Source organism: Sus scrofa, chromosome 4 (genome assembly GCF_054392235.1).
Source record: "Sus scrofa isolate SSC_HxYL_T2T_F1_AM1 chromosome 4, Sscrofa_HxYL_maternal_Yorkshire_Landrace_v2.0, whole genome shotgun sequence".
Classification (NCBI taxonomy): Eukaryota; Metazoa; Chordata; class Mammalia; order Artiodactyla; family Suidae; genus Sus; species Sus scrofa.
The window spans coordinates 14,910,449-14,938,440 of NC_139386.1; the positions used below are offsets into that span (position 1 = coordinate 14,910,449).

The following is a 27,992-nucleotide window of genomic DNA, read 5'->3' on the forward strand; positions in this document are numbered from 1 at the left end:
AAGTGGCGCGGGGCGGGCGCTCGGCAAACGCACGTTTCCTCCTTCCTGCTTCTAGCAAAAGCCCGGGAAATGTTGAAATGTTTACAATTCAACGGACATGTATTTCGAAGCGGATAAACACAAAGGTAAACAGGACTTTTCTTACTTCCAAGGAGCTTAGAAACCATCGTGTGTATGCATCTCCTCGGTACTTTAAGGCTCTGCGTTTTCCTCTGGACTTTTGTCCTTGTCTCGAATGTCCTTGTCTTTTCTGCCCGGTGAAACCCTTCGCGTCCTTGATGTGGGTACTCAGCTAAGTGTGTTACTCACTTCTCTGCGCTCCCCCCTCCCCACCCTTATCGCGTGGTGTAGACCAATAGTGAAGCGTTCAGGAGCCACCTGGGTTTGATTTCTGTCCCAGCGGGGCCCCTCACCAGCCCGATGTGTCTCAGTCTCCTCAGCTGAAAAATGGGAACGACGAGTATTTCCTACCCCAGAGGGTGGTTGTGAGAACTGAAAGGGTCAATACGTGCAGAGCACATAGAACAGAGCCTGGCACGGTGGAAACACTTCGCAGCGAACATTCGAGTTGTTATTATTCATCGCTGCCCACCTGGCACAGAGCTGGGGCTCTGGGGATGTTTGTCAGAAGAATTAATGATGTGTATTCATGACCGAAATAGCAACCAAAACATGATTCCAAAATGGCGCAGAATCAAAGACACACAAAGGACAAGACATGAAGTGGAACACGTGGCTTGGGGAAAAAATGGTTTCTCTGATAAGAAGCCTAAGGAGAGGGTGAAGGTGGAGCCCCGTGTCTGATTAGATTACCCCATGGGGATTCATGTCCTGAGCACAAAAGAGGAACAGGAGGCGAAGGGGCCCTGAATTCCACTTCCAGCACTTCCTGGACCTTTCGACTTTGGACAAGTCCCTTCCTCTCTCTGGCCTGCAGGTCCCATTTTAAAATAAGGATAAATAGCCCCTTCCTTAGAAGTTTGCTGTGAGGATAAGGTGGGGTAAGCTAAGCAATGCTCATGTCACCCGTGAGAGGCCAGCTGGCTAGTCTGATTTTACTGTTCTTGTTGCTGCTCTAGGTGGCATGATTTCTGCGCCCCCACCTACAGCCAGGCTGCAGGGCTGCCTTCTGCCTGGTGGGGTTCCTTGGAGCTTTACTATCCAGGATTTCATGGTTCTGGGCGCCTGTGTTGGCTGGAGAGCAGAAGCCTGGGCGGTTGTCCTGCTTGAGCAGAGCCTGTGCCCGCTGAGATGCAGGTCCCTGCTGAGAGCCCATCTGCTGGGTCTGCCAAAGCCAGAGCCATGAGGTGGCAGGGGAAGGAGTCCCAGAGTCTGAGTTGGATGCCAGCCTTCCCCTGGGGTCCCCCCAGACTCCATCACTTGCCTGCCTCCTCTGGCCTTGCCCCAAGAGCAGCCGTGGCGCTGCCTGTGTTGCCATGGACACAGTCTCCCTCAGAGGCCTTGCCTCCTTCTCTGACTCCTGCATGTTCTCCTAGTCAGGGAGCCCTCCCACCCAGGCTGACTTACTCCTCCCCGAGGAGAGGGTCCCTCTTCATTCATTCTTTCATTTGTATAAGGAACATATATTGAGTGCCTGCTCTATGCCAGGTTCTATTTTAGGTGCTGCAGGTACAGGATTGAGCAAGAGAATGGACTGCCTGCCTGCCTGCCTTCATGGAGATTATTTAGAAAATCAAATAATTTTGGGGGGGAAGAGCGAAAGGAAACAAACAAGGGCATATGATACAAAGAAATTAATGCAGGGGAATTCCCGCTGTGGCTGTGTGGTTAACGAATCCCACTAGGAACCATGAGGTTACGGGTTCGATCCCTGGCCTTGCACAGTGGGTTAAGGATCCGGCGTTGCTGTGAGCTGTGGTGTAGGTTGTAGACGCGGCTTGGATCCTGAGTTGCTATGTCTCTGGTGTAGGCTGGCAGCTACAGTTCCAATTGGACCCCTAGCCTGGGAACCTCCATACGCTGTGGGAGTGGCCCTAGAAAAGGCAAAAAGACCAAAAAAAAAAAAAAAAAGAAAAAGAAATTATTGCAGGGAAGGCCTCTCAGAGGAGGTGATGTTTGAGCAGTAGCCTGCCTGTAATGAGGGAATAGCCACATGAGTATCTGGGAGAAGAGCTTTCCAAGCAAAGGAACAGCCATGTGAGGACTTTGCATCAATAATGTACATGATGGTGTCGGATGAGGTCAGGGCAGAGGATAGGAGAGGGTCATGGGCGTGAGAAGAGATTGGAATGATGTTGGGGTCAGATATCAAACAGACTAGGAGGAGGTGCCAAAGATGTTGCTTTTTTTTTGTTTGTTTGTTTTGTTTTGTTTTTTTTCTTTTTAGGGCCATACCTGTGGCATATGGAAGTTCCCGGGCTAGAGATCGAATCCTAGCTGCAGCTGCCAGCCTGCACCACAGCCACAGCCACACCAGATCCAAGCTGCATTTGTGACCTATGCCGTAGCTCGTGGCAACCTCAGATCCTTAACCCACTGAGCAAAGCCAGGGATCAAACCCACATCCTTGCGGACACTATGTCGTGTTCTTAACCCAGTGTCCATCACCCTCCCAGCTGTGGTCTCTCTACTGAGGATTCAGGTTCATGTCAGAAAAGCAGTGGCCAGGATCCAAAGCCTGAAGGGGGTTGGGGCAGTGTCAGAAGGGAGCAGAGGTCAAGCCTCTGTGTTCCCACAGACAAAGGGAGAAAGCAGACTGAGAGATGGGGGCAGCATGTGACACCTGGGCTGCAGGCCTGGGCAGCAGCCACAGCAGCCCTGGGAATAATGGCTTCTTTTGTCCTACACATAAATTCTCTGGAAAAGAAAGGATTCCAGGAACCGCTTCTCCTGCTGGCACAATGCTGGCTGCTGGGGTCCCACTGTGAGGGCCTGCCATGGCATTCAGGGAGCATTCGGCCCCTGCACTGTCTCTTTCCTCCCAGGCGTACAGAAGTGAGAGGTTGAAGTGGTGTGCCAGACGTTCTGCAGGGAGTTGGGAGTCTGGCCTGAGCCACGAACTTTCACAGCCCAGAGGAAACCAAAGCATCTTGAAGCTCTGAATTGAGTCTTAGAGGGCATCTGTGCCCGTACCTCCTGATGCCTGCCCTCCCCAACGCCTACCCCCACCCCCACCCCTCTCCTCCACTTTCAGCAGATTTAGAATGTTTCCAAGCACAGGCTTTGGAGTCAGAGAAAGCTGGATTCAGATTCTGACATTGCCACTTAGAATTGCAAACTATATTAGCCTCAGGTTCCCCCTCAATAAAATGGGTGTAATATTGCCTAATTCATCAGATTGCCAGTAAGAATAAGTCCGCAAATGCATCTAATATGCTTAGCGTGGAACACAGCCTTCCAGAGGGACCTGACGAGGGTGGACAGTGCCGGGGTTGGTCCAGCCTGTGCTTGGATTCCTCCAAGGACAAGGTGCTCACTGCCTGTATTCCTTATTCAGACCAAGTGCAGATCTGCCTCTTAGACCCTCATGGATGTTGAGGGTAAAGAGGCAGGGGGCCAGTGCTTCTTGAGTATTTTCTATGTGCCAGTTTTTACCATAAATGACTTAGTGAAACTAAACTTAGGGTCACATCAAGTGACCAGGATTTGAACCTGAGCCCATCCAACCCTCTGCACTGTGACACCATAAGAGGATTCTTTACATTTGTGAAAACAGCTTCCACGGTCCCTGCCATATCTCCTCTTCTCCAGGAAACATCCCCTGTGCCTCAGGGACTATGGTTTACGTTCCCCCACCATCTTGACCTCTCTCCTCTGGGCCTGTTCGCATTTGTTGCTGTCGCTCTTTAAAAACAGCCACCTTGGAGTTCCCGTCGTGGCGCAGTGGAAACCAATCCGATTAGGAACCATGAGGTTGCGGGTTCCATCCCTAGCCTTGTTCAGTGGGTTAAGGAACCAGAATTGCCGTGAGCTACGGTGTAGGTCGCAGACACCTCTCAAATCTGGCGTGGCTGTGGCTGGCAGCCGTAGTAGCTCCAATTGGACTCCTAGCCTGGAAACTGCCATATGCTGCATGTGCAGCCCTAAAAAGATAAAAAGAAGCAAAAAAACAAAACAAAACAAAAGCTCTTTCTGGATGAAGATGCAGGCTGTCTGGTCCCTTCCCAGTTCTTGTCTTAGGAAGCCTCCAGGCCTCCATCTGAGGCTGGGCTGCCTTCCTCACACCCAGAGGAAGCCTGTTTTCTTCACTGCATTTAAGCTGTCACACCCACTGTGACAGGAGTGGTCCTGGGCACTTGCCCTGAACTCCCCCTCCCCCCACCACCCAGCCTCCGTGCCAGCGCTGGAGTGGAACTGTAGGCCTCCCACCCCCAGCCCCCATCCACTTCTTTTCTGTCTCCCAGACAGGTACTTAAGCCCTTGTCATTTTAAGGTTTTTATTGCTGGTTGCTCTGGGGTAAGGGAGGAAAAAAAATAAACATTAGGGAATCACAATGACAAGCACTTCAGGAATTGATAGCATAGAGTAATGGAGAGAATAGAAGTTTGAAGACTGACCAGGCTCAACTTCTGATAAAATCTTTTTACTGATATGGCCCCATCGCAAGCGACACAACTTACCTTGCAGCTCACTTTTGACCTTGGAATCTTAAGGGAGGACCGTGTGGGGAGGGCAATTCAACAAAAGCTCTCACCGTCTAAAGTACACACTCTCTTCCAGGACCGGCAGACGGCCCTGCAGAAATGCTTCCACCTGTGCGCAAGAGGCCATGTGCAAAGAGTTCCATGGCAACAGTATTTATAACAAAATTTTGCAAATGTTCATTCATCAGGAAGTAGGTACATTGTGGAGAATGCGTGAGATGAAGTTGCTTGGCAGCTGTCAAAAGCAATGAAGGAGGAGAAAAGGAGAATTTCTCAACAGCTCATTTCTTCTCCAGCAGTTTTGTGGGCCTCCCTCCCTGTCCGTGTCCACGCCTTCTCTTTGCCCCACACCTGCTGGCGAACTGGAGGCCAGTGGGTGTTCCACAGAGAGCTTGGGCCTCGTGGCCTGATGCAGTGCTGTCTGAGAAATGATCTGACCTTTCTGAAAGCAGACAAGCTTCGTGGCAGGGTGAGAAGCGGCACCCGGCTCTCCCAGCCCCCAGCCCAGGGCTCCCCCCTGTAACTCAGCTCTCCACACCCCTCACCTTGGCTATTTCAACAGCCTTCCCTGAAGTCCCTGCCCTTGTCTCTTCCCCTCCAGGATGTCCTCCACGCTGCTGCCCGAATAATCTTCCTAAAGCCCAGCTCTGCCCTGCCCAGCTCCCCGGTGGTTAGAGGAAAGTCCACATGCATTAGCACAGCAGACGCACAGTCCTCTGTCACCTCCCCAACAGTCGCCTGTAAGAAGAGCCTTTGCTCCAGCCCCCCTCGGGCCAGCCTCGAGCTCCCACCTTGGTCTTTGTTGGTACCTTTTTCTCCTCCTGTGAAATTCTCCCTCCCCTCACCCTGCTTCCTTGTTGGGATCCTTTCTCCATCTTTCCATCCCAGACGTACTGGACCTTTAATGCCAGCTCTGGGAGGACTTCCCAGGTCACAGCCTCTCCCACCGTTCTCCCTGCCCGGCTGGCTCCGAATTCCTGGAGCACCATTTACAGGACCGATGTCCCCATTAGGCTGGAAGAAGAGTCACCACAGCAGATTTCCCTGAGTTCCCCCAGGAGATCTGGCAGTTCGTAGGCAGCAGATGCTCAATAACTACTTGAAAAATACAATTAATGAGTAGACCAGAGCAGTGGTTTACTACAGAAATAATTTCCAAGTGAATGAAAGAGTAAATGAATGAGTTGCCCTGAATTAATGCAGGAATGATTACAGCTGACCTCGGAGTCTTAGGGTCACTGGTCCCTTTTCCCCAGACAGTTGGAACTCAACAATGTGAAGACCCCCATCTTTGTAAAAAAAAAAAAAAAGAAAGAAAAATGCAGAGACAAGCTAAGCAATTTCCTTGGGGTCCCTTGAGTACCTCAGTAGGAAAACAATATCACCACCAACTACAGAAAAATAAGATACACCAAAAAAAAATTTTTAATATGGTCTGTCTCATCCATGATTTTTTAAAATGTAATCTAAAATAATATATATATATTTTCTCAGAAAATGTACAGTGCTTAGTGGGAAGAGAAGGGGAAGCAGGTTGTCTCAGAGTGTGGGTGGGTATGGGACCATATCTAACACTTACAGAGGTCAACCTGGAGCTACACATCAAAATTTTCATTAATTAATTTAATTTTTTTTTTTTTTTTTTTGTCTTTTTGCCTTTTCTAGGGCTGCTCCTGTGGCCTATGGAGGTTCCCAGGCTAGGGGTCTAACTGGAGCTGTAGCCGCCAGCCTAAGCCAGAGCCACAGCAATGCCAAAATTTTATTTTAAATATGTTTATCCTTTGACCCAGCCATTCCATTTTTTTAAACAATTGAAGATAGTTGATTGACAGTGTCGTGTTAGCTTCAGATGTACAGCAAAGTGATTCTTTTTCAGATTCTTTCCTGTTACAGGTTACAACATGTTGAATACAGTTTCCTGTGCTATGCAGTGGGTCCTTGTTGCTTACCTATTTTATGTATAGTAGCGTATATCTGTTAACCCCATACTCCTTCCACCCCTTTCCTCCCCTTCCTGTTTGGTAACTATAAGTTTGCTTCCTATGTCTGTCAGTCTGCTTCTGTTTTATAAATAAGTTCATTTGTATCGTTTTCTAGATTTCATATATAAGTGTTATGGTATTTGTCTTTCTCTGTCTGACTTAGTATGAGAATATCTAGGTCCATCCATGTTGCTACAAATAGCATTATTTCATTCTTTTTCATGGCTGAGTAATATATACATACATACATACATATACACCACATCTTTATCCATTCCTGTATTAGCGGACATTTAAGTTTCTTCCATGTCTTTGCTGTTATAAATAGTGCTGCAGTGAATATTGGGGTGCATGTATCTTTTCAAATTACAGTTTTCATTTTTCCAGATATATAGCAACTACACTTATAAGACTTAATTCCAAGAAGACAAAGGAATGGAATAATTGAAACAAGAATTTTTATTTCATTGTGGTTAGTAAGAATTACAAATAGGAAACGACATAAAAGACTATACAACTAGTTAAATAAGTTATGCTTTTTCATGTAGTGAAACAATCAAACTCTATACGGCCTTTAAATAGAATGGCATTCTTTATAGACGGAAGATGAAGTGCCCATATCATTAAGTGGCAAAAGCAGATGGAGGAGGAAATGATACTTTTTTTGATGCTATTTGTATATAATGTTTGTGAATAGAAAAACTGGGGAAAGCTGGATACCCATGGCTAGGATTGTGAGAACTGTTGCTTTGTATTTTACACGTTTTTGTAGATTTTGAAAAATAATCACTGGTAAAGTAACTTTTATAATCAGAAAAAAAACATTTAGAGAGCCCAAGAGGCAGCCAGAGGGCCCTGGCTTGGGTCCCTCCAGCCCCGGCCCTGCCTCTACTCAAGGACTTACCCCTGGGAAAAGGCTGTCCCAGCCCACTTTCTGGGACAATTAAAACAATGGCGTTTTCTACAGCAATGTCAAGAGCAACCTCCAGAACAAACCTTGAGCTCACTTCCATTGCTGCTCAGGGAGCGGAGCGTGTGCAGGTCCTACAGCTCAGGGAGGGAAGCCGCACAGGGCGGGCCCTTGTGGGCCGGCTTCCCTGGCTTCCCCTTCCAAGGCCCCGCCCAGCTTTGTTCCAAAGGCACACCGCCTGTGGCTACTACTGTCCTTGGAACTCACCAGCTTCATCCACTGCCCCTGGCTAAGAGCTAATCAGGCCCAGGCAGGGTTCCAAAGCAACCAGAAGAGAGGTGAGGGGGAAAGGGTGTTATTTTAACCCGAAAGATCCATGGGAAAGGAGGCATGTAGTAAAATGATACTGGCCAATATCTTATAAATGCCAGACCCTGTGTTGGTGAAGCCTCGGGGTCCGTGGCTCTGGACAAGAACCTGATCTCTAGGAATCCAGGGTTTTTCTTCTAGGAAATGACAAGGTAACGCCTATCCTTAGGGTTGCTGTGCACAGCAAAGAGGTTTGCACACCAAATGCTTCACTCAGTGCGGTAAGGAGCCATTGCTTTGCCATCCTTGTTGCAGTTACGCTCTGACATGCAGTGGTGATCTGCCATCTCTGCCTGCTCCCCACATCGTGCCAGCTGGTCCATCCCAATGGGCAGAGTGGCAGGGGCACCGTGGGACCCTCCTCCCCAGCACAGAGCAGATTCTTCCTCCCAGCCTCTGAGGAAACCACCCCCACTGACACCTTGACCTTGGACTTCCAGCCTCCAGAACTGTGAGATAACCAATTTCTCTTGTTTATGTCACCCAACTGTAGTACTTTATAAAGGCAGCCCCAGCAAACAGAGATGGTGGGGCGCTGTGAGAGAGGACAGACCTCTGCCTCTTGCCACCTGTGTGACTTTTGAGAAGTTCCTGACTGTCACCAAGACTAGTTCCTTTTTCTGTGAAATGGGGTTTACATCAGTGACTGCCTCACGAGGCTGAGTGAGGCCTGGCATGAAATGCCCTAGATCCAGTCCTTGGCACAAAATGATCAGAACTAATCACAGATGTGCAAATTGGTTACCACTGGGGAACATAGGAGGCCCTGAAATTCGCTTTACGTTGCTTCACAAGTATGTGTTTTTCCTTCTCTTCAAAATACTAAACTGTCAGAGTTCCCGTCATGGCTCAGTGGTTAATGAATCCAACCAGGAACCAGGTTGAGGGTTCAATCTCTGGCCTCGCTCAGGGGGTTAAGGATCTGGTGTTGCTGTGGCTGTGGTGTAGGCTGGCAGCTGTAGCTCCTATTGGACCCCTAGCCTGGGAACATCCATATGCTGTGGGAGTGGCCCTAGAAAAGACAAAAAATTTAAAAAAGTGAAAAAACCCAAAACTGAACTAAACTCTCTCTGGCAGGGAATGGTTCATCATACTGAATCCCCAGTGGCATCAGGGCAGTTGTCTCACTTATATAAATGCTCAACAGATATTTCTACTCAGATGTGTTCTGTGTTAGGATTGTATCAGAGTAAATTCTAAAGTAAAGACCTTAGAGTTCCGGTCATGGCTCAGTGGTAACGAATCTGACTAGTGTTTGATCCCTGGCCTTACTCAGTGAGTTAAGGATCCAGCATTGCCGTGAGCTGTGGTGTAGGTTGCAGACGTGGCTCGGATCTGATGTTACTGTGGCTGTGGCGTAGGCCGGCAGCTGTAGCTCCAATTGGACCCCCAGCCTGTAATGCTGTGGGCATTGCCCTAAAAAGACAAAAAGAAACAAAGTAAGATCTTGACATCTTTGCATCCCCAGTCCCGGATGCCCCACCTAAGAAATGCACTGAACATTGATTGATTCCTATTGAATGAATGAGTGACCTTTACAGGGGACGTGGACTGGCCTGTAGGATAGTTGAATCTGTGGTAGGTAAGGTATGATGTTTCTATCTGGAAATAATTTTAGCCAATATCTGCTACCATCTTGACACCGTAGTAGACTAGAGTAACACAAAATAATAAGCTAGGGATTGTTGAAAGTTTCCCATGTCAGGTCCTGGGCTTCATGGGGTTTCTCCCTTGCCTTCCTCATGATAGCATTATGGAGTAACTGTCTCCATTTTGCCAGCATGAAAACTGAGGCTGAGAGTCTCCCAACAGTCAGGAAGGGAGAGTCAGGATTTAACCTCCGGCAGTCTGATCCCAAGGTCCACACCCCTCCCCGTTGTGGCTCACTCCCTTCCTCTTGCTCTGGAAGCAGAACCCTGTCAAGGCTCTTAGAGTCTAGATCTAGAGACACTGAGAGGCCAGGCAGAGACGAAAAGTAGCTAATCCAATACCCTCTAAGAAAGTGAACCTGAGACCCAGGGAAGGCATGTGACTAGCCTTGCAATGAGAAAGCGACCCAACTGGGACATGCACCCAGGTCTCCTCCCCCTCCCCCAAGACTGATGTGACCAGGCGGGAGTGGGGGCTTGGGCCCCAATGGGTCGTTCAGCCAGATCCCTGGCTCTCCATCCTGCAGATGGGCGGGAAAGTCAGGGAGGTGTGGAACGCCGGCTTCTGTCCCAGGAGAAGCCTTGGGCTGGGCAGGCATCCTCCTGAAGGGCCCTGTGCATCTGTCTTGCCCTCCTCGTGACTCCAGTCCCTCTGTGCCCACCTCCTCTGAGTTTTGGGTCAGCCTGAGCCCTGTGTAAGTAGAATCCCAGGTGCACAGGGCCCAAACTTTATTCCGAGAGGTTAGCTGCCTGTTATAACTCAGGACTCAGATGGCACAGTCCCTGGGCTCTAGGGATGCAGAGAACTGCGGGGCATCCAGCCCTGCTCCTGAAGGAGACAAAATGATCCTTATCACGCCAGTTCCAGCCAGAGGAGGCTGAGCCAGTTCCACAGAAGTCCAGATGGCGCCTGTCGCAGCCGGGAAGGGACACGGAGGAGCCTTCCTCACATTTCACACTGTGGTGTGTGTTCCTCTTGCCCCCAGCCTTTCGCTGCCGGCCTTGACTTTCTGCCGCGGTCCCAAAGCTGTAGCTCTGGGTCAGGGGCTGGAGCTGAGGCTGGAGGGGTCAGGGCATCAAAACCTGGAACTTGACTCCCCTGAAAAACACCCTTAGATGGTCCTTCCAAAGACCTGGGGTCCTTACAGAACTCTCTAGAAACAGCAGTGGTCTCCTTGGGGCCCAGACAATCCCTGAGCTTTCAGATAGCTGCCAGCACATGGACCTAATGCTCAGGGAAGCATTTTGCTAGAGCAGCTGTTAGGCATGAGCTTCTGTGGGTCACTGCAAATCACCCAGTTACTTTCCACTTACTTGAGAGGCGGTGCATCTCTGGCTGGTGGATTTGGTTCTCTGCCTTCAACTAGAGTAAGAAAACATTAGCCCTGACATGGATCTGGGGTGCAAAAGATTGGGTTGTTGACACACTTTCTTGCTGGGTTGTATCATATTTGGGCCTTCTGCACACAAAGTGCATTTGCAGAGAGAAGTCAAATGCTTAGACGTTAATAATAAAAATGCTTATCAACTGGTACTCTAGCTCAGCCTTATTATAAGAGGAAACTAAGGCCCAGAGAGAGAGAGAGTGATTTGTCTAAAATCACACAGCTAGGAGTTCCCATTGTGGCTCAGTGGGTTATAAACCCAACTATTATCCATGAAGGTGTGGGTTTGATCCCTGGCCTTGTTCAGTAGGTTAAGGATCTGGCATTGCCATGAGCTGTTGTGTAGGTCACAGATGTGGCTCAGATCTGGCATTGCTGTGGCTGTGGTGTAAGGCAGCAGCTGCAGCTCCAATTTGACCCCTAGCCTAGGATCTTCCATATGCCACATATGCAGCCCTAAAAAGCCAAAAAAAAAAAAAAAATCGCACAGCTAATGTCAGAGGCAGCAACAGAGCTAATGAACCCAGGGATTCTGGGTCCCAGTGAAAACAGACCCATCTGTTTACTGGTGCCTGAAGTTTCACCATTAGAAATTGTTATTCCACCCCCACCCCCGCCACACACACACTATTTGATAGTCTCATTTGGGTATACAAGTAGTAAACAAATATATTATCATTGTAAAGTCCAAATTTTTAAAAACCAAATTTATTTACAAAGCCTTTAAAATTCTCTTGTCTCTTCTTAATCTCTACCAGATCCCATTCCCTTCCCCAGGGGCACCCAGTGTTAGCAGATGGGTGTCAAGTCCTTCCAGGCCGTATTCCATGCAGCTAGGAATATACTTGCAGTATGTGATTGGGTTTTAACATATACACCTACTACCTATTGTAAATGTTAGGTATATACTTAAAAATCGATTTTTTGTCTCACCCCATTCATAAATATAGGATCAAATTATACTATTTTGAGACTTCTTCTGTTCACTTACCCTTGTATCTTGAAGCTCTTTTCGTGTTGATCCTTCTTGAACCTTGGCATTTTGTCAATGGCCCCATGGTATTCCCTTGTACGGAGGTACCACGTCATGTATTTAGCCATTTGGACATTCAGGTTGTTTCCCATCTTTTTCTATTGCTGACACAACTGCAGTGAACTTCCTTGTATATAAACCTCTGGGCCGGGAGCCAGTGTTTCTGCAGAAGAGATAGCTAGAAGTGAAAATGTGAGATCATTTGTCTCGAGACGTTCTCGCTTTAGGTAATAATGAGTCACCTTAAATGTTGTCTAAAGGTTTCTCTTCTGGACCTTCTTTGAGGAGCTTCAACAGCTATACATTTTCAGCTAGAATCATCACAGCAACGCAGAGAAAGCAGATACGGTCCCTGTTTTACAAAATGAGATTTCAATCAGGATTTAACTAAATTCGGAGCATAGCTCTCGTCATCATGCCGAACTGGCCGTGCTGGAGGCTGTCCCCTCAGGCCTGGGTCAGCCCTCTTATGTCAGGCAAGCCTGTCCACCCCACCTGGCTGAGGGAAGGGGCTCAGCTCACCTGGCCTGAGTCACCAGAACAGTGACACTGAAGGAGTAAGGGAGCCATGGCCCTCTGTTCAAAATGTGGGTCAAGAAGAACAGGCTCGCCCAGGGCCCCTGGGGAGGGTCCCTTTGCCGGAACAAAAAGAGGTTAAGGACACAAACTCTGAAGCTGGAGGCTTGGATTCACACTGCAGCTCTGTGACTTTCCAAAGGCGTTTTCTTGGAAATCTAGGTTTCAGGCTTCTCATCTGTAAGATGGAAATAATGATAGCATTTACCTCCTAGTGTAATAAGGATGAGTTAATTCATAGCATAATTCTGAGAGAGCAGTTTGGTCACTGATGCTTAGTGACCTGGCATTTCCATCCAGGTTCTAAATAGCAAGATTGGGGATGAAACGATGTGCCTAAAGATTATTTCCTTTTAAGAGCATAGCTGTTCTCTTTCCTCTTGTTCCCTTTTTGTTATCTTCTCACCCCCAACGACTTCATCCCATACAGATATTGAGTTAAAATATCATGTCAGTGCTTTGAGGAGGGGGCCTAGAGCCCTGGGTACTTAAGCTCATGACAGGACAGGTGTTACAGAACAAGAACATCCTAGGTTGTGTAGCAGAAAAAGGATGGGCCCCAGGGTCAAACAAACTTGGAGAGATGGCAAGTGCCTCTGCTGATGAGCTGTGTGACCCTGCTAAGTTTCCTAACATCTCTGAGTCTCCATCCTCTCCATCTGCAAAACGAGGATTTAAAAAAAGAAAAAAAGCTGCTTTGCTGGCTAGTCATGAGGTTTATGAAAATGAAGTAATGCTCCTAGCATAGTGTCCAGCTCTCAAAGTTAATAGCTAATCTTGCTATTACTACGTATTACTTTCCATTGACAATCTCGCTTCCTGGTCTGCTGAGAACATCGAAGCAATCAGAGAAGGTCCACAAATTCCAGTCACTAATCTAATTCCCCTTCCTTCACCTGCATCCACAGATTCTGCCTTCCTACCTTTGGCCCCAAAGGAGCCAGCTTTTCCATTTGTGCAGGAGATCCAGCCCTTTCACCTGCCCAAGACCACTGCTCCATTAGTTCTTCATTTTCGTTTTTTTTCTCTTTCTCCTGGATCAGCCCCATCAAGTGAAAACATGTTGCTGTTTCTCCCATGTTTTAAAACAAAAAGAAAAAAAACCTCACAATCTACTGCTGCTGCCAACTACACATCCCCCACCCCACTTTTATGCTTCTGTTTGCAGCAAAACTTTTCTCTGCCTCATTCAGCATTTGCACATCTGGGTAGGTACCCAAAAAGAATTGAAGTCAGGATCTTGAAGAGTTCTTTGCACACCCATGAGTTCTTTGCAGCAGCATTATTCACAATAGCCAAAGGGTGGAAGCAACCCAGATGTCCATCAATGGATGAACGTATAAACAAAATGAGGTGTGTATCCATATATCCATGGAATATTATTCAGCCCTGAAAAGGAAGGACATTCTGATTCATGCTATGACATGGCTGAACCTTGAGGATGTTATGCTAAGTGAAAGAAGCCAGTTACAAAAGATAAGTGATGTATGAGGTGTGTAGAGCCGTCAAAGTTACAGAGAAAGTAGGTGGTTGCCAGAGCCTGGGGGAAAGGGGGAAATGGGAGGTTGTTGTTTATGGATGTAGGGTTTTAGTTTTGCAAGATGATAAGAGTTCTGGAGATCCATTGTGTGACAGGGTAAATGTACTTAACCCTCCTGAGTTGTGTATTTCACCATGGTTACGATGATAAATTTTATGTTTTGTGTATTTTGCCACAATTAAAATCTTTAAACTTTTTTTTTTTAACTTTTCTCTGCTTCCAGTTTCTCTCCTCCATTCTTCCTTCACACCACTCCTGTCAGCTCTCATGCCCAGCACTCCGCTGAGAGAGCCCTTGTCAAGGTCCTAGGCGGCCTTTCTGTGGCCAGGTCTGACAGGCAGTCACAGCCCTCGCCAGACTGACCTGTCCCCTAGCATTTGCCATGCGTGACCACTGCCTCCTCCCTGTTCCCCTTTCTCCACGTGGATTCTGAACGACCCTCTCCAGCTCGTACACCTGTCTCCTCTCATCCCCCTGGCTCTTCCTTCAAAGTGTCTACAGAAGGCGACCCTTCGGGCCTCCCTGCTGGATTCCTGGACTGGCCTGCTGCCGAGTCTCCTAGCCCCACTTCTTCCATTTCCACCTACATTCCTTCTCATCTCAGTAGCCAGCGGGAGCCCTCTAAGCGGAAGCCAGGGGTGCCAGGGTGCCTGGGGTGCCCGCTTCTCTCAGAGCGAAAGTCCACATCTGTACCAGGCCCTGAACCATCTTCCCCCCCCCACCTCTCCCCCCTGACTCCCTCGCTCTTGGGCACCAGTCCCACTGGCCTGGGACACAGAAGGCATAGCTCTGCTTTACCACCTGTCACACTTGTCACCCAGGAGCCTGCAGAGCTAACGCCTTCACCTTAAACTGTCAACACAACGTCACCTTTCAACGAGGTCTACTCTGAACACCTGATTTTATTTTATTTATTTATTTTAAAACTTTATTGAAGTAGGCGTTCCCATTGTGGAACAGTGGAAACAAATCTGACTAGGAACCGTGAGGTTATGGGTTGGATCCCTGGCCTCGCTCAGTGGGGTAAGGATCTGGCATTGCTGTGAGCTGTGGTGCGGGTCGCAGACGTGGCTTGGATGCCACGTTGCTGTGGCTCTGGCGTAGGCCAGCGGCTACAGCTCTGATTCAACCCCTAGCCTGGGAACCTCCCTGCGCCGCAGGTGTGGCCCTAAAAAGACAAAAGACAAAAAATAAATAAAATTTTTGAGGTATAATTGATTTACAGTGTCAGGTCAATTTCTGCTGTACAACAAAGTAATTACATTCTACATATACATATACATATACATATACATGCTTTCCATTATGGTTTATCACAGGATATTGAATGTAGTTCTCTGTGCTCTACAGTTGGACCTTGTTTAATAGTTTACTTCTGCTAATCGCACATTAACTCCCATCCTTCTCTCCCCCACGCCTCCTCCGCCTTGGCAACCATGAGTCTGTTCTCTGTGTCTGTGGGTCTCTTTCTCTTTCATAGATATGTTCATTTGTGTCATAATTGAGACTACATATGTGATAGCATATGGTATTTGTCTTTCTGACTTACTTCGCTTAGTATGATAATCTCTAGTTGCATCCATCTTGTTGCCAATGGCATTATTTCATGTTGTATGGCTGAGTAATATTCCATTGTGTGTGTGTGTATCTTCTTTACCATTCATCTGCTGATGGACATTTAGGTTGCTTCTGTGTCTTGGCTGTTGTGAACAGGGCTGCTATGAACATTGGGGTGCATGTATCTTTTCAAGTCACAGTTTTGTATGGATCTTTGCCCACGAGTAGGATTGCTGGGTCATATGGCAACTCTATTTTTAGGTTTTTGAGGAACCTCCACACTCTCCTCCATAGTGGCTACACCAGGTTATATTCTCACCAACAGTGAATACCTGATTTTAAATTGCAGCTCATCCTAACCCCAGTCACCCGTTACCCCGCTCTACTTTCCCCTTTGCCCATAGCCCTGTCATCTAAGTGTGTCTATCATTAAGGCATACTTGAGGGTTTTGCCTCCTTCCTAGGTTTCCTGTTTTACTCTCCATTGCTCCCTGGTGGAGCGTCAGCAAGGGCTTTGCTTGCTTGGTGCGTGGCTGTGTCCCCAGCACCTGGAGCAATGCCTGCTGCATGGTGCTCAGGGACCGTGGGTTGAGTTAACTGCGGAACGATTCTCCAGGGTATTAAACGACTGTCTTTTATCCCACTTGATCTTCATGGCAATTTTGTGAAGGCCGCCAAAAGATATTATGGTATCCATTTTACAGATGAGGAAGTAGAGTCTCCAAAGAGGCTAAGGGTCTTTATTTATTTATTTTTGATTCCATCTTGTTTATTAGTAACTTTTTTCAAACCACTTTTTTGAGTCTTTTTTAATTTTTATTTTTTCCGTGACATTCATTTATTTAAAATGCAGTCATTTATTTACTCAGCAATCATTTATTAAGTGGCATCATAGTAGAGCTTATGCTTAGCCTGCAGATATGTTCATGTTCATTCTTGCCATTTTCTTCTTTTAAACATCCTTGCTCCCTTTCAAGAGACGTTGAAATCCCCAGTTAAAAGACAATCTAGGAGTTCCCGTGTGGCGCAGTGCTTAAGGAATCCGACTAGGACCCATGAGGTTGATCCCTGGCCTTGCTCAGTGGGTTAAGGATCCGGCGTTGCCGTGAGCTGTGGTGTAGGTCACAGGCGCGGCCTGGATCCTGCGTTGCTGTGGCTCTAGTATGGCCGGTGGCTACAGCTCCAATTAGACCCCTAGCCTGGGAACCTCTATGTGCCGTGGGTGCGGCCCTAGAAAAGGCAAAAAAAGACCAAAAAAAAAAAAATAAAAAAAAGACAATCTAGAGGAGTTCGCTGGTGGCTCAGTGGGTTAAGGATCCGGTGTTGTCACTGCTGTGGCTCGGGTTTGTCCCCTGGCCTGGGAACTTCTGCATGCTGTGGACGTGGCTCCCCAAAAAGGGCAAAAACTAGAGCACTGACTAAAGGGAGGGGCTTTGGAGTTTGAGCTGCAACCCTGCCTCCCTCCATGCCTGACTCTGTGACCAGGGGCAGCTTCCTCAACAATTCATTCCCTTCCTTGGTTTTTACACCTGTAAGATGGCAGTGGCGATTAGCAGTGTCCTAGGTACCCCATGAGAGACTGCGGTAAAGCCTTGTTATCAGTCAGCTTTCTGCCTGTCCCCATTGGCTAAGAGGATTTTATCCCATCTGTTTCCTATAATTTGCATGACAAAACCAATAGGCTTATTTTTTTTTCATCTCCACATATGAAGATATAATATTGAATAGGCTTTTTCAAACCCAAGAGCTTGATATGCCCACTCTCCATTACCCCAGCGCCTCTCAGCATTCACAGATGCCAAATGTGACCCCAAGTCAGGAGAGGGTCCCGGCCCATTCCTTCTTCCTCTTGCATCTGTTCCCAGTAGAGGAAGAGCTACCGGTTTCCAGCTGCAAGGTTGAAATGGAAACCGGCAAAAGTGCAAGCAGAGGGCTCCATTTCCCAATAGCTGCAGCTGTCTAGTGCCCTGAGCTATTTTTAAACCCCTTTTCAGAAACCCCAGTGCTTGCAATGGATCTATTTTCTTAACTGCCAAGAGATAACGCTTAAAAGGAATAGCTTGAAAAATATTTCACGGCACTCATAAAAATGACTGAAATAGATGGTGCATAAGACAGCCTTTGTCTGCAAGCAGCAGAGGAGAGTGAGACGAAGTCTTTCAGACCCCAGGGCAGCAGTGCCACTGGATCTGCTGCTGACAACCACGGCTTTGTGTCTCAAATGTGCACTATGACCAGAAAAGGCAAGAAAACCAAACAGTAATTGTAGAGAACATCAGAGACCTGGCATTTCAATTGGCCGACAATTCCAGGAAACAGGGAACCCCAAAATAACTCTCCAAGAATCCCCCTCAATTTGAGCGTTGCCTTATCTAGTAAACCTGTCCAAATTGTCCAAAACTGAGCTAGTCTTCTGCCCCTTCCCTGAACTCCGGAGTATTTCCTGCCTGCTTTGGTGGAACCACCAGCCATGCAGTCACTTGGGTTACAAATTTAGGAATCATTCTCAAGTCTCCTTTTCTTCACCTCCTACATCCAATAAAGGCTTACGAATATTGTCTCCTAAATAGTTCTGAAGTCACGGTCTCTTTATATCCCCACCACCGCTGCCCTGATTCAGTCCTTCATCATCTCTCCTCTGGATTTTTGCAAGAGCTTTTTTTTTTTTTTTTTTGGCCGCACCTGCAGCATGTGGAAGTTCCCAGGCCAGGGGTTGAACTTGGCCACAACAGTGGTCCAAGCTGCTGTGGTGACAATGTGTGCCAGATTCTTAACCCACTGTGCCACAAGAGAACTCCAAGAGCACCTTGGAGACCTTGACTAGTCTCCTTGCCCCTATTTTTGCCCTTCTTTGCCAATTTGACACTAGGATTTTTTTTTTTTTTTTAATTCCAAATCTTATGTCGTCTCTTGCTTAGAATCTTTCAGGGTGACCTCATTAGACAGACCACACTCTTTTTTTTTTTGTCTTTTTAGGGCTGCACCCGAAGCATATGGAGGTTCCCAGGCTAGGGGTCTATTCGGAGCTGTAGCTGCCGGCCTACACCGGAGCCACAACCATGCCAGATCCGAGCCATGTCTGCAGTCTACACCACAGCTCATGACAACACCGGATCCTTAACCCACTGAGCAAGGCCAGGGATCAAACCCTCAACCTTGTGGTTCCTAGTCAGATTTGTTTCTGCTGTGCCACGATGGGAACTCCAAGACAGTCCACAATCTTTAGCAGGGCGCACAAGGTCTTCCCGGGAGCTGCCACTGTAATGTCTTCCCCCAGCCCTGCTATAAGCTACCTTGTATTTATGCTCCAGCAACATCCAGCACCTGTAATTTTCCACACATCATGTTATTTATTCCTCCATGCCTTGGTTTATGCCATCTCCCCTGCCTGAAATGTCATTCATTCCTAGTTTTTAACAGGGAATACTTAATAGGCAGATGCTATGAACATAGCAAAGTGGACAAGATCTAAATTTACAGCTTGATGCATTTTTACAGAATCGACATACCAAAGTAACGACTGTGTAAGTCAAGGATTTGAATTTTTTAAAAATTATTTTTATTTTTTTTTTTATCTTTTTGCCATTTCTTGGGCCACTCCTGCGGCATGTGGAGGTTCCCAGGCTAGGGGTCGAATCGGAGCTGTAGCTGCCAGCCTATGCCAGAGCCACAGCAACGCGGGATCCGAGCTGCATCTGCAACCTACATCACAGCTCACGGCAACGCCGGGTCCTTGACCCACTGAGCAAGGCCAGGGATCAAACCCGCAACCTCATATTTCCTAGTCAGATTCGTTAACCACTGAGCCATGGCGGGAACTCCGAGGATTTGAATATTATCAGCAGCTCAGAAACCTCCTTGCTGCCCCCTCTCAGGTACCACCCCCTAAAAGGCAGCCAGTGTTCTGACTTCATTCCAAATTGGTTCCTTTAGCCCAATTTTGAACTTTGTTTAAACGGAGTCATGTAATGTATGTTTTTTTCTCTGGCTTCTTTTATTTAATATTCTGTGAGCGTCACCCGTGTTGTTGCGTCAGGCAGCAGTGTGTTCTTTTTTCTTATCTTAAACAGTATTCTGTCATATAAGTATACCACAATGCATTCGGTCTAATGTTGTTGGAAGGATGAGTAGTTTCCAGGTTTTAGCTGTTAACAAAAGTGTTGCCGTGAGCATTCTTTTACATTTTGGGGTAAGTGTATGTATGCATTTCTGCTGAGTAGAATTGCTGGATTGCACGATATACATATAAACGTACTATGCGTTGCCAGTTAGTTTTCCAAAGTCATTGTACCACTTAACACTCCCACTCACAATATATGAGAGTTCTAGTTGCTTCGAATTTTTGTCTACACATGGGATTGTCAGTTTTTAAAATTTAACCCATTTTACTGGGTTTTTAAAACTGAAGCTGGGAATTCCCATCGTGGCTCAGTGGTTAACGAGTCCGACTAGGAACCATGAGGTTTCGAGTTCAATCCCTGGTCTTGCTCACAAGAGCATTGCCTTGAGTTATGGTGTAGGTCGCCGATGTGGCTTGGATCCCGAGTTGCTGTGGCTCTGGCATAGGCTGGCAGCTACAGCTCCCATTCGACCTCTAGCCTGGGAACCTCCATGTGCCAAGGATGAGGCCCTACAAAAAGTGAAAAGGCAAAAAAACAAAAACGAAAACAAACAACAACAACAAAAACCCCTGCAGCTGACAGTATCTGCCTTTGAATTGTGTTTAGACCATTTTATTGCTATTGCTGATTTAAGCTATCTTGTTATTCATAGTCCACTCTTCCTATCTGTTCTTTGCTTCTCTTTTCTTCTTTTCTTGCCTTCTTTTGGATCACTGAATGTGACTAGTGACTGCTCTAGGTTTTTCTATATCTTTGACTTAACACAATCTATCTTTAAATAGTGTTTTAAAAAACTCTATGTGTAAGGTAAGGAGCTTATAAGAGAACACTGTCAATTCTCCTCCTGTCTTTTGTGCTTTTATTGTTGTCACTCCTGCTTCCACAAATATCATAAAATCTGCATTTTTTTTTTTTGGCTTAAAACAGTCAATGTTTTAAATTAAAAAGAAGGAAAATTCATTTCTGTTTGCTCACATATTTCTAAAGCTCTTTATTTTTTTGTATAACAAGTTAACAAATGATGACAGTCAATAGATATTTGCTGAGTAAATAAACAACTGTCTTTTAAATAAATGAATGAAGACCCTTAGCCTCTCTGAGGTTCCACTTCTTGTTCTGTAAAATGGACTTAGTATCTTTTGGCGGCCTTCACAAAATGCCATGGAGATCAAACAGGGAAATGGACCACTTGGAGTAGTTTAGTATCCTGGAAAATCATTCAGCTTGCATATCTTAAAATATTTCTTCACCCTTTTCTCTCCCTTCTTATGAAACAATTCCTTGCATTTGAGATATTTTTCACCCCACTTTATATGTTTCTTTCCTTTCTGTAGTTTACATAGTTTTCCTGTGTGCTTAAGTCTGAATATTCCTATTATCTCTTCAACTTTCCTCATCCACTCTTCTGCCATATCAAATCTGCTGTTAAATCCATCTATTAACTTCTTAATTTAAATTATCGGGCTTTTCAGTTCTAGAATTTTTACTTGCCTTTTTCTGTAGATCCAATTCTTCTTGTCATCATTTTCTCAAAAAAATTAATCAAAGTTATTTTAAAGGCTGTGTTAATTAATTTCAAAATCTAGGTCATCTGTGGGTCATTTCTGTTGTCTGATTTTTTTTTCCCTTTGGATTTTGATCTTTGATTATTGTTTATTGCATTTATTAAAGGCTGGGCATTCTTGATAACTTACAGAGAATCTAGATAATGTCATATTTCTCCAAAAAGGCTCTACTTCTCTTCTTGGATGCAGTTAGTGTAAGAACAATTTGCCTTAGTCCAATCAGAAATTGAGATGTTTTGAGTGTCGAACTGGTTTTTATAAGGCCTACTCTATTTCCCTTGCTCACAGAACATGGACCTTCAGTGAGTCTGATCTACTTACTAGGGTCATTCCTTTTTGGCAAAACTCAAACTCCCTCAGTACCTTGAGATGGACGAAAATTTTGCTTAGATTTTTAGTCTTCTAGCTGCACCTTCTAATTGACTTTGCTGATGACCTATAACTGCCTTCAGGGGAACAGTGGTGTGGAGTATCACTCATTTCTCTACAGTCGCTTCTGTCTATGATCTTGTTTTCTCAAGTCCTGGTTGCCTTGGTTGCAGCTCAGTCCTTTCATACAGCTGTTTTTGGTTTTTATTTGATTGATTGTTTGTTTGGTTTGTAATCTAGTCTTTCCAGTTATTCTTGGCAGGAGAATTGATACATGTAAGCCACTTTCTAATGCACAGAAACAGATGCACTTCCCACCCCCGTTTTGACTGGCAAACTCACCCTTTCAGCCTTAGTGCCACTTTGCTGGAAAATCTGCCCTTAGTCTGTGCACCTACCACCTACCCTCTTTCCTGATTCCTGTCTGTCTTCATCTATAATTTCAGAATATCTTCATACAGATTCCACCCAACATGTAAACCACTGTTTATAATCACCAGGTTTTTGTTTCTCTCTCTCTCCCTTACTAAACCATGAGCATCTTGAAGCCAGGGACTAGGGTTTATTCATCTCAGTACCCTCCATAGCTAGTACAATGCCTGGTTTAAAAAACGTATGCATTGGACTTCCGGTCATGGCTCAGCAGTTGACAAACCTGACTGGGATCCATGGGGATGCAGGCTTGATCCCTGGTGCTCAGTGGGTTAGGGATCTGGCGTTGCTGTGAGTTTGTAACATGGGTGTCAGACCTGGCTCAGATCTGGCGTTGCTGTGGCTGTGGCATAGGCCGGCAGCTATAGCTCCGATTGGACCCCTAGCCGCCTGGGAACCTCTGTGTGCCTCGGGTGCAGCCCTAAAAAGCAAAAAAAACAAAAAAAGAAAACAAAAAAACCCAGAACAAAAAAGCAAAACATATGCATTAATGGAAACTTCATTGGTTCTCAGTAGATGTCCAGAAAAACGTCACAATGTCAGCCAAATGAGAAAGAAATGGGATTTCCTTGACCATGGAAGTTACCACCAGGATTTCCAGACCCACTCTCATGACCCTCTTCAACCTCTTAGGCATTTCTCCACTGGCCTCAAGAACACGGCCACTAACGCTCAGATTTGATGTGCCCTTTACATCCCAAGCCACCGCCTTAAAAAGGCAGCAGTGATTCACCCGGACGAGTCCCTTCACGTCTTTCATCTTCAGATCCCTCCTGTGTAAAATAGGAATATTAAAAACTACCTTCCTGGATTGATATGACTCAGATATATCTTTGTCATTAAACATAGGCTTTGAAACTAGATAGCCTGCGTGCCAGTCCTGTCTAAGCCACTCACAAGCTCTGTGACCGTGGGCAAGTTGCTTAACCTCCCTTGTCGGTAAGGAATTATTGTACATAAAAGTCATAGAGAAATACCTGGCACAAAGTAACTATTAGCCAATGGTATGCCACGAGGATCAGTGAAATACAAGTCACCTGAAAAATACCATGTCATGGAGTTCCCGTCGTGGCGCAGCGGAAACGAATCCAACAAGGAACCATGAGGTTGTGGGTCCAATCCCTGGCCTTGCTCAGTGGGTTAAGGATCCAGCGTTGCCGTGAGCTGTGGTGTAGGTTGCAGATGCAGCTTGGATTCTGCGTTGCTGTGGCTGTGGCTGTCGCCAGCAGCTGTAGCTCTGATTAGACTCCTAGCCTGGGAACCTCCATATGCCACAGGTGTGGCCCTAAAAAGCAAAGCAAACAAACAAACAACAACAAAAAACCATGTTAGGTATTACCATGATGACTTAGAATCATTATAGTAATAATACCCCAAAGCGTTGTGGATGCTACCAAGTAGCACATTTAACACTAAAATATGAACACTCAACCTTTTCCTATTGGCTCCTTTAACTTGCTTTTTTTAAAAAAGCATTTTCAGCCTTTACACTTATCTAAATGATTCACATGTGAGAATTGGGGTTTTCCCTGTAGTTCCTAAAATCTGTAAACCAGAAACCTGGAGGATTTCATGTTTCCCCAGCCACAGGCTGTGGGCAGGCCTGAGCCAGAGACAGCAAAGAAAATGTACTGTGGCGGTGGGGTGGGTAGACACCCCCGCAGACAGCGTGGCTTTCTTTGCCAGGCTCCTGTGCCCTGGACATCCACGTTCAGAACCAAGGTGCAATCTGAAGATGTCGCAGAAACAAGGACTGTTGAGATGGAGTGTCCTGTTTGCCAGGCCAGAGGAGACTTGTAAGTAAAGTTCCAGAGGAGCTGGCAGGGTCCGAAGGGGTAGCTGGGCAAGTGCCAGGGTTCTGAGCAGCTGGCTAAGGCCTGCGGGGGGCTGGAAAGTCCCAGAGGGTAAACCAGGCTTCTGACGTGGGCAAGACTCAACATCCACCTAGGGTAGAGGTCAGGTTTAGAGGCCAGGGTTACTTTGGAATTGGGCAACAGTGGGCTCAGAGCCAGAGCAGAGCCATTAGCAGGAAGCACTGAAGAAACTTGCTAAGACAAATAGTTTTGGACACTGGGAAATCCAAGATCAAGGGGCCAGCAGATTTGGTTGCTGGTGAGAACCCTCCTACTGGTTTGCAGACAGCTGCTTTCCTGCTGTTTCCTCACAGGGCAGGGAGAGGAAGCCCTGGTCCCTCTTCCTCTTTTAGAAGGACACTGATCCCATCATGGGGCCCGAATCCTCATGGCCTCCTTGAAGTTTCTCAGCCTCAGCCTGGTGACATTTGGGACTGGGTAGTTCTTTCTCTAGGGGCTTGTTCTGTGCATCACGGGATGTTCAGCTGTTCACTGCTGGTCTCTGCCCGGTCCCTGCCAGCAGCACACCCTTCCCCCGCCTTTATGACAACCAAACGTGTCTCCAGGTGTTGCAAAGTGTCCCCTGGGGGGGGGGGGGCAAATGGCCCCGGGGTGGAAAGTCACTGGTCTAAAATTTGGCCACTCTGGGGGTTATTTTACGTTTGATGAGTAAATTATAGACTGTACGCCCACGTTGAAAAGTTAAATTCTGATGGGCTCTTTATATAGCATTTAAATTTTTTGAAAAGTCCGTGCCTAAACTGTGCTTTCTGGAGCATCCTGCGTCTGTGGTTGGTAGTGAACAGAGGGAGGCTGTCTCTCTGAGCAAGAGGAGAGGAGCACCTTGCAGAGTGGTCAGCAAAGACTGTCCAGCAGCCAGCACTCCATCACCAAGGTTGGGAGGGAAGCAGATGTGTCGCTATCCAGGAAAAAAACCCAGCAGATTATGCAAAAATCATTTCTGTTTGGCTTAGGGAAGCATGCTGTGCTTTTGTGTTGGTCTGTTTTTGCTGCAGATCAATCTAGTTGGGTTTTGTTTAGGCCGATATTGAAATGAAAGAGGAAGCCATCTGGGCCGGAATTCAGAAGGAAGGCAGGAGGTCAACCATTTGGATTTGACCAAAGAATCATTAGGGAACTCAGTTCTCCCCTCTGCTGCTTTTTGAAGCCTTCTTGGTGATCACTCTTGGCGTGGGAGGAGATGAATAGAGTTGAAACAGGTGCCGGACGTTGTTGGTGCCCCACCCAGAACCGCTGGTCCCTGGGACCAGCTGGTTGTCTGTGCCCATCCCCCGCGGCTGTGGGCAAACTGATCACACCTGTGAGTTTCCTCACAGCTTTGCCCCCTGGTGATGGCAGGCACGGTTGGGCACAAGGGTGCAATTCCTTTTGAAACTGACAGCACTAATGGCCTGAAGCTAGCCAGAACCCAGACTGGGACTCGAACCCACGGTTTTATTTATTTATTTATTTGTCTTTTTGCCATTTTCTTGGGCCGCTTCCGCAGCATATGGAGGTTCCCAGGCTAGGGGTCGAATCGGAGCTGTAGTCACCAGCCTACGCCAGAGCCACAGCAACACTGGATCTGAGCCTTGTCTGCAACCTACACCACAGCTCACAGCAATGCCAAATCCTTAACCCACTGAGCAAGGCCATGGATCGAACCTGCAACCTCATAGTTCCTAGTCGGATTCATTAACCACTGTGCCATGATGGGAACTCCTCGAACCCACGGTTTTAAATTAGAATCACTCAGCCGGTGTCTGGACTTACTGAGGTTCAGGTTCTTCATGCCTCTGCCCAAAGGGAATTCAGCTGAGAGACAAAGTGATAGGCAAGAAATAGATTTATTAAGATAGGACGCTTGTGAGAGATGCAAGCTGGCAGGCAAGGAGGCTGTGCCCTCAGGATCTGGTGGGCTACAGTTTTATTATCCAAGGGGGGTAGGGGTGTGAAAGGACCTCCTCTTCCTCTTTCTTGGGCCTTGAGGAGTAGCTTCTCCTTAGGATCCAGTAAGGTGTGTGTTTAAATCAGCCAAAGGGCGGTGCTCAAAGTCCTGCTCCTGGTCTGAACCTGAAAGCAGGCCTCATCCCATCCCCCACCCAATGACCTGAGGCAATTCTCACACCTCCGCTAGTCTAGCAAGCTTGCCTTGTTCTGGTGGCTTTCCTGAGCAATTACTGACCCGCAGTGATCTCCCAGCATCCCCTAGAGTTCCCTCTCTGTCTGCGATCCTTTAATGGGACTTCTGCAGCTACCTGTGCCTACTCCATCCATATCACTTGACTGCAGCTGGGACAAGCTCTGAGGTGTAATTTATGGTGTTCCCTCCACCCCCCTGCACCCTGGGGACATGGGTGAGGCTGGGACTTGAGCTGAAATCGCACCCTTTCCTATCATCTTCCTCTTTCCTGTCCTGCTCCCTCCACTCCCTTTCTGGTGCCTCCTGGGAGCTCTTCCTTGATGAATCAGTCCAGTCCTTGGCTCAAGGTCTGCTTCTGGGAAAAACTGACCAAAGATGTTTTCCTTTTACCCACGAGACCCTGAGGGAATGTGACCCATGCGGGCCCAGCTGGATGGTCTGGCCACCAGCCAAGCCAGGAAGAGCTGCTTTGGCTGCAGGGCAGCAGTAAGAGGCTTTCACCTATCTCCCTGCTTTTCAGGTCCTCTTGATGGAGGGCCAGAGCCAGACCCCAAAGGGCCGCCCTAAGGAGAAGGATGGGGTCAAACAGAAGAACCAGATTATTTGGAGTTTAGCTTATGAACGGAACTCAGCTGGTTGGTGGTCGAGCCAGCCTGCAGGCCCAGGCTTCCCGCTCAGGCTGGGCAGGCCTGCTCTTACGGCCACATCTGCCCGCTCTTCTCACCGCCTTGCGTGTTGCCTTTCCTTTGCTGGGTTTCCCCTCATAAATGAACACCAGGACTCTTCGAAAGCAGACAAGAAGTGCCAACAGGGCTTGGGGCAGACGCGCAAAACATCCATTTTGGGGGATGGATGGCTGACTTTGCCAGTGCTTTTCCTGCCCCCGCGTTTCTGTGAAGCAGATGTCAGACTGCCATTCTCAGTCACGGGAGTGCTGTTGACACATCCTACAAAGCGGGTGGTCTACGCCAGAGCCGGGCAGTGGATGACACGCTCAGCTCTGCGTGGAGCCCTGGGCAGAGGCTCTTATTCCTGCAAGGATCTGGAACCTCTGCTCACTCAACAGCCCCACGTGATCCTCCAGGGAGTTCTGGAACAGAAAATACACCTCAGAATCTATCCCAACTTGAGGCCAAGGAGGCGGACTTTGGTACTCGCACACGATGCCTGGTGTATAGTGGCTGTTTGAAAAAGACAGGTGGATCAGATGGGTACCTCACAGGCGGCTTGGCACAGCATGGCACAGTGGAGGAAAAGTATAGGCTTTAGGTGTTTGGCAATCAGCCAGACTTTGGGCTGAGACCTGGCTCTTCTTACCCCTCTGTGACGGAGTTATTTACCACCTACCTGTCTCCACCTCACCCTCCATCTCCACCGCCCCCAAACACACAAAGAATTATTGGTGGGTGGGGGAGTTCCCATCATGGCTCAGCAGTAACAAACCCAACTAGTTTCCATGAGGACTCGGGTTCTATCCCTGGCCTTGCTCCAGTGTTGCCATGAGCTGTGGTGTAGGTTGCAGATGCTGCTCAGATCTGGCATTGCCGTGGCTATGGTGTAGGCTGGCAGCTCCAGCTCCAATTTGACCCTGAGCCTGGGAACTTCCATATGCCACAGGTACTGCCCTTAAAAGACAAAAAAAAAAAAAAAAGTATTGGTGGGAAAGAAGATACAAACCGTTGAGAATGACTATCCAATAAGCAAAATACTAGTTTAAGAGTCAGACACGTGGTTTTGAACCCAAACTCTGGGCAAAACCACAGACAAGGTATTTACACGATCGCTATCCCTAATCACTCAGGTGCAACCAGGGAGGTAGTCATAGCACCTACCTCTTGTTGCTGGGAGAGCCTGAGGTCACACATGTATTGTGCTTAGCACTGGATTGGCCCCAAACGAGTGA

General features: G+C 47.2%; 1 long non-coding RNA gene across 1 annotated transcript; it reads left to right on the forward strand.

The window, feature by feature from the left end:
• Positions 1 to 27,740, forward strand: LOC146403683 (uncharacterized). The gene is made up of 4 exons (XR_014843376.1): positions 1 to 125; positions 8,122 to 8,317; positions 23,780 to 23,889; positions 26,610 to 27,740. It is a non-coding gene; the product is annotated as an uncharacterized LOC146403683 (long non-coding RNA).
• The last annotated feature ends 252 nt before the right edge of the window (positions 27,741 to 27,992 follow it).